The sequence below is a fragment of the Penaeus monodon genome, chromosome 3 (assembly GCF_015228065.2).
Source record: "Penaeus monodon isolate SGIC_2016 chromosome 3, NSTDA_Pmon_1, whole genome shotgun sequence".
Lineage (NCBI taxonomy): Eukaryota > Metazoa > Arthropoda > Malacostraca > Decapoda > Penaeidae > Penaeus > Penaeus monodon.
Genome location: NC_051388.1, coordinates 7280759 through 7291439, shown reverse-complemented (window position 1 = coordinate 7291439; position 10681 = coordinate 7280759). Strand labels below are relative to the sequence as shown.

At 37.1% G+C, this 10681-nt stretch overlaps 1 pseudogene; it reads left to right on the top strand.

The window, feature by feature from the left end:
- Positions 1–9500: 9500 nt before the first annotated feature.
- Positions 9501–10249, top strand: LOC119585059 (annotated as a pseudogene).
- The last annotated feature ends 432 nt before the right edge of the window (positions 10250–10681 follow it).

Here is a 10681-nt window from a genome sequence, read left to right as displayed (position 1 = left end):
TTACTGACATTTTCATCTCCGTTCTTAGTCACTAGACATATTCCAATGAATTACGAGTATGTGTGCGACACGCATCCACGCACTTCACGCATCCACATACTCACCATGTACACACGCACGCACATACATATATACATTATATATATATTATATATATATATATATATATATATATATATATATATAATGTATATATGTAAAGTATGGAATGAAGTTTAAGAATAATCAGTCTTTTAGTGTTTAGGTCAGCTTTTCTACACAAATGTTCAGTTATATATTTTTCGTCCCATTATTGCAGGCTATGTGGATGTATTGTTTGTGATTTTACTCTTGGATAATGTTCACTCAGATATATTGCTAGTGACCAAAATCTAGAAGAGTATACTAATCTAACAAGACAGAAATTTATAGTATATTTACTCCAGATTTACTAAGATAATTAGAAGTGACATTCGCTATCAATAACATAACTAAGCATGACATACTTTTGTGTCATAAATTTTCTGTCAATGATCTATAATAAAACCTATTTCTGAAGAACTAGAAGCAAGGGTTAGGTAAAATATTTGTAGTAATTAAGAATATTCCATAACTAATCTATACTAACATATTTAGTATAAACTAATCTTTCATTCGGGGACAATGACTCATCAAAAATGCGAAGGACGCATCACATTGGTCTTCTTGTCACAGCAAATGATGGGAATGAACCTGGAGTCTCCATCATCTCCTTTTGTATAGGATCAAAACTCAAGGACTTATCTGAAACAATATTAGGTTCCACAATTCTACCTGCTATATCATTACCCAAAAGGAAATGTATGCTTGGAACTGGTAGAGTCTCTGTCACAGCTACTTCAACAGGGCACGTCAAACATTCTGATTGTAAAAACAACTTGTAAAGAACTAATATTTAAAAAATATTGTATAAATAATTATAATTATCCCCTATAAAAAATGTTGATAATAAAGTAATTGTAATATTGATCGTAATTATCCTTACCCATTTTAAAAAAATAAAATTTTTAATTTTAAATTTATAAAACGTTAAAACTTTACTAATTTTAAAAATTTATGATATTTTTAGAAATGGGTTTTTTGTGTGGGTGTGTGTTGTTTGGCGGTTATTTGTGGGTTAAATAATATAAATAAAATAATAATATGTTTTTTAACAACTTTTAAATATTTTAATTTTCAAAAACCCAAAATTTCCTTTTTCAGACCTCGCCTTTTATCATTCCTGCAAAAACCACGCCTAAAAAAGGGATCCCCCCCTTCCAACAACCTTAAAAAAAATTTAATTTTTTAACTCCCAGAAACCCCTTGGAAAAGGGGTTGTAGCCATCCCTTTGAAATGGGTCTAGCCAGATTTTTTTAGCGCAATTGATGAATTTTAACTAACCCTAAAAAACCAAAAAAGGGTTTCTTTTTAATCACCAGATTTTTAATTAACATACATTTTTGGTTAAATTTATAATGTGTTTATATAATTAAAAAATCATATTAAATATCTAATATGTTGGAATTTTTAAAAACAAATAGGAAACTATAAATTTTATAAATAAATAAAAAATTCAAAAGGAAAAAAAATTAAGTTTACAGAGAAAAAAACACAAAAAATTTTTTATTTCCCCCCTTTTCCTAAAATAAGGCCATCAGGAAACCACTTTCCTGAGGATCCCTTTAAAAACCGTTTTCAGGACCCAGCCCACAGGCCCTTCCCAAAACCCCGTGCCCACCAATTTTTGGGCTTTCCCTTGGGGGTTTCTCCCCCACAGCAAGCGCGGCCATTTTGCTTTTGGCCCTATTGAACCGGCACGGGCCGGATCAGGTTTCCACTGACAAAAACCCCACCCCAATCCTTTTTATAAAATTTTTTACAAATACAAAAACATATATATAAAAATTATATTTATATATAAAAACATAATTTGTTGGTTTATTGTGGGGGTTTTTTCCCCCCCCCCCCCCTTTTTTTTTTTTTTTTTTTTTTTTTTTTTGTTTGTGTGTTTTTGCACATATGTAAATATGTATAAAATTTTTATCACTTAAAATATATCTTAGGGAAAATAAATTTTTGATACCCAATACATAATGAAAAATAAACAAAGGTTCTAAAAATAAATAAAGGGGTTTTCAAAAATTCTTTGGGTCTGACTAAGCGGGCAGAGGTTCTAGAAAAACCAAACTCAATTTCTTTCCATTGGGGGCTATTAAAAATACATTTTCAAATAAAAATTTTTATTTCCCCAAAAAATTATGTCTATTCACAATACACTAAAACCCACAGCAAATAAAGCTTTTCAATGCAAAGGAACGAAAACCTTTTTTTGGGCAATTTCAGCACAGATTAATAAACAACTCTATATAACCCTTTTGATATTTTTTCAATTTTTATGAAATAACTGAAAAACATGATAAAAATACAAACATAAATTTTAAAAATAAAAACACATTATTGGTAAATTAGAATACAAAGCACAAAAAATATATTAATATAATATATTGATATATTTACCATTTATATTTTTATTTATATTTTTTAAAATATAATATATATTTATATATATTATATATATATATATATATAAAATATATATTTATACACAATTTGTATGCATAATAAATATATTATTATAAATAATTATTATATATGTATGTATTGAGAGAGAGAATTTTTATGTTTTACAGGAACAGAAAGAAAGAAGAGAAAAATTAAAATGACTTTTCTCTAGATTTCATGTACACATTTCAAGCGAGACGTTCTGTGCTAGGAGGGAAGGGCAAAGGGGAGAAAATCCACGTCGCGAGTGACCTTCTCTCAAAGCAAGGGCAAAAGCTGCATAAAAAAAGGGCGGCTCTGTTTGCGGTCGACACATTGCTGTCCGCGAGATGGTAAGAGGGCGGGGGGACGGAATAGGAGGGCCTGTACGTTGTCTCCTCAATCGCCGGGAAAAGATCTTTTATGTCATTTAAATCAAAGCTTAGTGTGCCATAGGTGTATTGTGAGTGGGGGGCGCTGGGGAAGTCACGTAAAAACTTTTTCATGTTTTTAAACAAATTTTTTTTGTGGCAAAGGCTTGTACGGGGGAAATCGTAGGGGTTTTTGTGATTTTTTGTGAAGTGTGAAAACAAGTTGGGGGGCGAATTCACGTTACTAATGAGGTAAATGTCTGTAGGGGTGTGATGGAAATGATTACCTTTACTTTTTACTCTTCGTAAAGGTATTTGCTTCGTTTTCCAGATAATTTTCTTATGTTGTTGGCCTTGGCTGTGGGCTGCGGGGGGAATCTTTCCCTTTGGGGGGGACACGGGCATTTTCAGGGAAATTTTCCCCCCCCGCCGGGAAAGGGGCACTTCCCCCCCGTGGGGGCAGGATTTGGGCCCCAACGGTCAGCTTCCCACACGAGTACATGGCTTCAGCCCTGCCCCGTCCACCGCCCGTGCGACCTGTGGACCTGGCGACCTTTGGTGCTTTCCCCGGGTTCCCTTTGGCCCCGGGGAGCCCCCGGGCCCTTTTCTTGTGGGGGATTTGTCAAATGACAATATTCAAGGATGATAAAAGTAATCTGCAGAACAAAATCTTGTCATAACGAGTGAGATTGTTTCCACTTGCCTGAGTCGATTTCCTTTCCAGATATCCCCCCCCAATCAAATCAAATAGAAAATGACAAAATTTTTCCTTCAATTCCCAGGTGCCCGAGGCCGAAGGGGGCCGTGGTCCCCAGCAGTACCTCGGGCCCCGGGTAATGTCGAGGTCCTGACCTGCACCAGAGGTTTTCACCCCCAAAATGACTCTGTATAACATATAGATACAATTACATATACATTATGTATTTTTTTATATGCATGTAAATATACATATATATGTATGTAAAAATTTTTTCATATGATGTAAGGGCGGGTTTTTCTCACCTTTTGAAGAAAATCTTTCTTTCATTCATTTTTAAATATTCCTGCTGCCCAGTCCATTAAGGAAATTCCCCTAACCCACTTTTTTTTTCCACCACAAAAATGGCGGTTCGGCCGACATCAGGTGGACCAAAGGCTGGGCACAGCGAGTCCCACTTCTCGTGGCCCCATGACGGAAACAAGACTACATGGATGGCGCCAACAGTACGCGGAAAACCTTGGCCCCGGCTGGAGGGTATCAGCATCGGGGGACTCGCCAAGAGGACAGTCCGTCAGAGGGCGATTAAAAAAGGTAATTTTTAAAAGCTCATCCTCTCTTTGTGTTGGGGGATTCACACTCAAACTTTAAAGGGTCGAGACTCGAATCCACGAAGCTATGAGTAGAATTTTTGCTAAATCTGCATTATCTTTTTAGTCATCTACATGGATTTGGCCTCGGGTCAATCAAGAACCAGGCTTCGCCGGGGCTTCAGGTGAGAATTCGGGGGTCTCAAGGGGTCTCCCCCCCGGGGTAAGTGCCCCCGGTTTTTTTTACTAAAACCAAAAGGCTATTTTTTGTCGAAAACTTTTCTCACTTACAATGTGATACAGGAATCATCGACCAAACCAGACAACCGAGGGGGGGAATGAAAACCTGCCGGGGGTTCTCAACAAGTCTACGACGACGGCTCAAGTGGCACGACATCGCCTCCCCACCACGACAAGGCCATCTCTGCGAGCGCAAAGTCAGATCAGGATGAACAAAAATCACCAAACAAACACGAGATCACTCATCATGTGTAGTGTGTGTATTTATAATAGATATATGATAAGCCCAAACAACTTATTATAAACTTATAAATTTTTAAAGATTATTTTTTATTTGCATTTTCCAATTACCAGAAAACAACAAAAAATAGTTTTCTAAATTGATTATTTTGATATCTTTTTGAAATGAATTTTTTCACCTTATATTTACTTTTTTTCACTCCTTCTTAGTCACAGACTTTTCCCAATAAATTTACGAGTAGTTGCGACCGCCCCACCCTTCAGCAACAAATCAACCTGAACACGCACGCAATAATAATACTTTAATTATATATATATATATAATATAAAATATATATATATATAAAAGTATAAAATGAGGTTTAGAATCACCCCTTTAGGTTTAGATCAGCTTTTCTACACAAATGTTCAGTATATATTTCGTCCCATTATTGCAGACTATGTGGATGTATGTTTGTGATTTTAGTCTTGATAATGTTCACTAGATTGCTATGACCAAAATCTAGAAGAGTATACTAATCTAACAACAGAATTAAAGTATATTTACTCAGATTTAAAGTAATAGAAGTGACATTCCTATAATAAAAAACTAAAGACATACCTTCTGTCATAAATTCTTGTCAAGATTTTAATAAAACCTATTTCTGAAGAACTAGAAGCAAAGGGTTGGTAAAATATTGTAGTAATTAAAAATTCATAACTAATCTATACTAACATATTTAGTATAAATAATCTTTCATTGGGACAATGACTCATCAAAAAGCGAAGGAGCATCACATTGGTCTTCTTGTCACAGCAAATGATGGGAATGAACCTGGAGTCTCCATCATCTCCTTTTGTATAGGATCAAAACTCAATGGCTCATCTGAAACAACATTAGGTTCCACAATTTTACCTGCTATATCATTACCCAAAAGGAAATGTATGCCTGTCACAGGTAGAGTCTCTGTCACAGCTACCTCAACAGGGCGCGTCAAACATTCTGACTGTAAAAACCAACTTGTAAAGAAGGACTAACTTTTTATTATAACTAACCTGTCGTCATAAGGAAATCCGAGTGCGAAGTTAGCCTCGCCCGGGCTTTTTTGCTGCGGGGAGCCCGCTGTGTCGACTAATGCCGACTCGCTACATGTGTCAGCTGATGTGCGACTCGGCTGAACCTAGTCCTTAGCCCGCCGTTGGTCCAAGCTCAAGGCGTAACCTCCAGCTACATTGCAACTTCTCAGCCACTGGCGGGGGCGAACCAGCCACTCGGATTAGAGGCCGACACGTTTACCACTGTAAGCCCGGGACATCCCTGTCGTCAGAGACAATTCAGCGCCTGCCCCTATGCGCTCTTAACCACCCTGTGTGCATATTTATATATTGTTTTTTAGTGTGTGTGTTACTACTCTGAATTACTCCGCAGCAAAGCCTCCACACCTAATTCATGTGCGGTTAGAAGTCACATATGAAACTATACATAAAATAAGTGTCTCATTCCTAACCACACATTCATATTCTTACCAACTTTCAACGAACAACACATATTTCCTCTTTCAGTAACCGCTGCCTTCATTTAAGTACATTCCTCGTATCTATAAACTCAGCAGCCTGAAAACAGTTATGCCGAGTTAACACACACACACACATCACACATATATAAAATATACATCACAAAACAAATATATATATATATATATATAATAATTTATATATATCATATATATATATATATTATACATATATCATACCAAACCATATAACATACGTATATATATGAACAGATATTATATAGATACATATATGAGTAGTCTAAATTACTATGACGCAATTACATATATAAGCAATATATATAAGATATATTAATATACATATATATTAATGTTATAATATATAGTTATTATATATGTACAGTAGCTTATGATAAGTATACATTTGGTTAGTAAATTATGATGAATGTTGATGTCTAATACATTAATGTATATATATATATATATATATGTATATGCATATATATGTTGTATAATTATATGTGTGTATTATATATTAATGATTAATATATTATATATATATATATGATAAATTTAGTATGTATATGTATACATACATATATCATTTTATTATTATTCAAGAGCCATTCATTGCGCTGCAGAACAGGCCTTAGGTCCACTGGCAGTACCACCTGCCTGATGGATGCCTTCATATTCAACGTGTTTCAGCGCGCTACCCCTTGCGCCCAGCGTACTTCCCCACGACACCTGCGTTTCACATCTCAAGGTGTTATGCACTATCGCCGTGAAATCGGGTTCTATCCAGCAGCAGTCAGAGCGCAGGCATTTTGCAAACTGCGCGGCAGGTATTGAACTCAGGATACGAGGACCAGAGGCAGCTTTAACCACTGGACCATCGCACAACATATCATATATACATAATTACATATACATATGTCATATATATGTATATTTATACGTATATTAAACATACATAGAAAATATGCATATATACATGTGTATCCCATCTTTTACACAACACAGCATAGGCACTGATATAATCGTATACTATACTATATGACAAATAACAGTGTCCGAATAAAGATGGGAAGCAGTTGGGGGTGTAGGTGCGAGTTAATAACACATAATGACAGTCATTTGCTATTATCACAATTATACACTTAACTTATCTTATAGGCACTATATAGTGAACGATTCACATACGATACGCTATAAACAGCAACTAAAAGCTTTCATCACAAGGGACGACAACATGAGGTAATTTCAAGCAGAACAAGCCTAACATATCATATCTATTCCTATATCCAACCACAGCAAGCCGTCCATGATGCTACCAGGCTCACCTTACTGATAACAATCCATCAACTTATTTATCATGTGACAGTACAAAGACCCATTGTGCAAAAATATGATTTACTTTAAATTGTGTGATATTACACAAATCACCACAACATATTATATATATCTATATTATATATATACATATATGTGATACGGACTGTTTTTGGCTATGTTAGTGATTAAATATATCATATTGTATATATGTGTATATATGGTATGTATTGGTGCGTGATATTACATATGTTTATATTGATACACATATATATATACAATAAATATATCTGTATGAAATATATTGTTTATATCAATCATATATATAACGTAAGTTCTACTACTATGTAGGTGTACTGACATAATGCATGCAGTAAATTAAAGCAATGGCAATTATAAATCATATAAATGCTTTATCCACACCCAGCCGTAGCATGTAAGATGCAGAGGTTATATGATAATACCAAAGACGCTGACGTCAATATGTTTAATAAAGCATTAGAAAGATAGATTTAGTGCCTCGAAGCCGAAAGAATATGTAAATCACTATCACATAGTCACAGCAATTTAGCGAAGGACGCTTTTATGCTATTGAGCGAAGGGCAACAGGTAGTATAAATTCTGATTTCTATGTTAACTGTCAGCTGAAAAACCTACAACAATACACAATATAGTATAATGACTATAAAGCTGCATATAATTATGGCGTAGTCTTTTTATACTATTTACGTTCGACACAGTATGCTTATTAATGCAGTTCTGGGGGTTGTTTCGGCGCTGGAGCATGTGATCAATCTGCCACAGGCCTGTGCGGGGAACGGGAGAAGGGACGTCGCTGCCTGATGCGAGCTTAAAGGTCTTGCTCGACAACGCTCGTCCCCTGAGTATGTTAAGAGACATGCGCCTTGTCACGTGTCATTGGAAGCTTGCAAAAAACTTTAGTGTAGCCATAGCGTGTTATTGTGAGTGGGGCGGGCGCTGGGAAGATCACGTCATCTGAACTCTTTCAGTGTTTAAACGAAATGTTTTTGTGGCTAAGGCTTGTACTGGGAATCGGTAGTGGTTTGTGAATTTTTGTGAGTGTGAAAACACAGTTGAAGGCGAATTCAACGTTACGATTATGTAGTAAATGTGCTGTAGGGTGTGTGATTGGAGATGATTACTCTATGACTATTTACGTCATTCTGTAAGTATTTCTTCTGATTTACAGATGAAGTTCTTATCTGTTTGTTGGCCTTGGCTGCTGCGGCTGCTGGGGATCATTCCCTTGGCGGACACGGCATTTTCATGGACATTTCCCTCCGCCGGGCAAGGGCATTCCCTCCTGTCGGGCATGGATTTAGGCCCAACGCGTTCAGCTTCCCAACGGAGTACATGGCTTCAGACCTGCCGCCGTCCACCGCCCCGTGCGACTCGTGTGTGCGACCGTGGACAGCCGTTTCCCGTGCCCCGGTGAGTCCCCGGGCCCTTCTTGTGTGGCAGGATTTCGTCAATATGACAATATTCAAGGATGATAAAAGTAATCTGCAGAACTAAATGCTTCGTCATAACGAGTGAGATTGTTCCCACTTGCCTGAGTCGATTTCCTTTACCAGAATATCCTCCCCTCAAATCAAATCTAATAGACTAATGACAATATTTTCGCTTCAATCCAGGTGAAACCCAGGCGAAGTGGACCTGTGGTGCCCAGCAGTACCTCGGGCGTCCGCGTAAGGTCGAGGTCACCTGACGCTGCATTCAGAGCTGCTTTCCACCTGAAATGACTCATGTATATACATATATTGATACATATATCATATACATGTATGTAATTTTTATATGCATGTAAATATACATATATATGTATGTAAATTTATTCATATGCATGTAATGGCGAGGTGCTTCTTCTCACCTTTTGAAGCAATCTTTTTGTCATATCGAGTTAAATCATTCCTGCTGTCGATGTCCATAAGGAAATCTCCCCTAACTCCAACCATTCTTTTCTCACCCACCACAATGGCGGTTCGGACGACTTCAGGTGGACCAAAGCTGGGCGACAGCGAGTACCACTTCTCGTGGCGCCATGACGGCAGCAAGACCTACACGTGGGATGGCGCCAACCAGTACTGCGGCAACCTTGGCTCCGGCTGCAGGGTATCAGACATCGAGACTCGCCAAGAGGACAGTCTCGTCAGAGAGGCATTACAGAAGGTAATATTTCAAGCTCATCCTCTCTCTTGTTTGCGGATTCACACCCAAACTTCAAGGTCGAGATCGAGTCCACGAAGCTATGAGTATGAACTTTGCTAAATACGTGCATTTTATCTTTTTAGATCATCTACCATGGATTGGACCTCAGGTCAGTCAAGAATCAGGCTTCGCCTGGGCTTCAGGTGAAGAATTCGTGGGTCTCAACTGGTCTCACACGGCGGGTAAGTGCCTCCTGGCTTTCCGTTTGCTCAACAAACCCACAGAGTCTACTATCTTGTCCGAAAACTCTTCTACACTCTTACCAATTGTGATCAGGAATCATCGACCACAACCAGACAACCGAGAGGGGAATGAGAACTGCCTGGGGTTCTCAACAATGTCTACGACGACGGCATCAAGTGGCACGACATCGCTGCCACCACGACAAGGCCATCATCTGCGAGCGCAAAGTCAGAGTCCATGGATGAACACAAATGACACCACAAACACGGAGATGCACATACATCAATGTGTAGTGTGTGTATTTATATATAGATATATGATAAGCCCAATACTAACTTATTTATAAACCTATATGAATCTAAGGTATTATGTTTATATGCCATTTTCCCAATTACCAGAAGCACAACAAAAACTAGTATTCTAAATTGATTTTATTAATATCGTTTGAAATGAAGTTTTCAAACCTTATATTTACTGACATTTTCATCTCCATTCTTAGTCACTAGACATTTTCCATGAATTACGAGTATGGTGCGACACGCACCCACTCACTTCACGCATACACGTACACACCGTGTACACACGCACGCACATACATAACCACACATATATATATATATATATATATTAATATAATATATTATATATATATATATATATAATATAAGTATAGAATGAGGTTTAGGAATAATCAGTCCTTAGGTTTAGATCAGCTTTTCTACACAAATGTTTAGTTATATATTTTTTCGTCCCCAATTATTTTT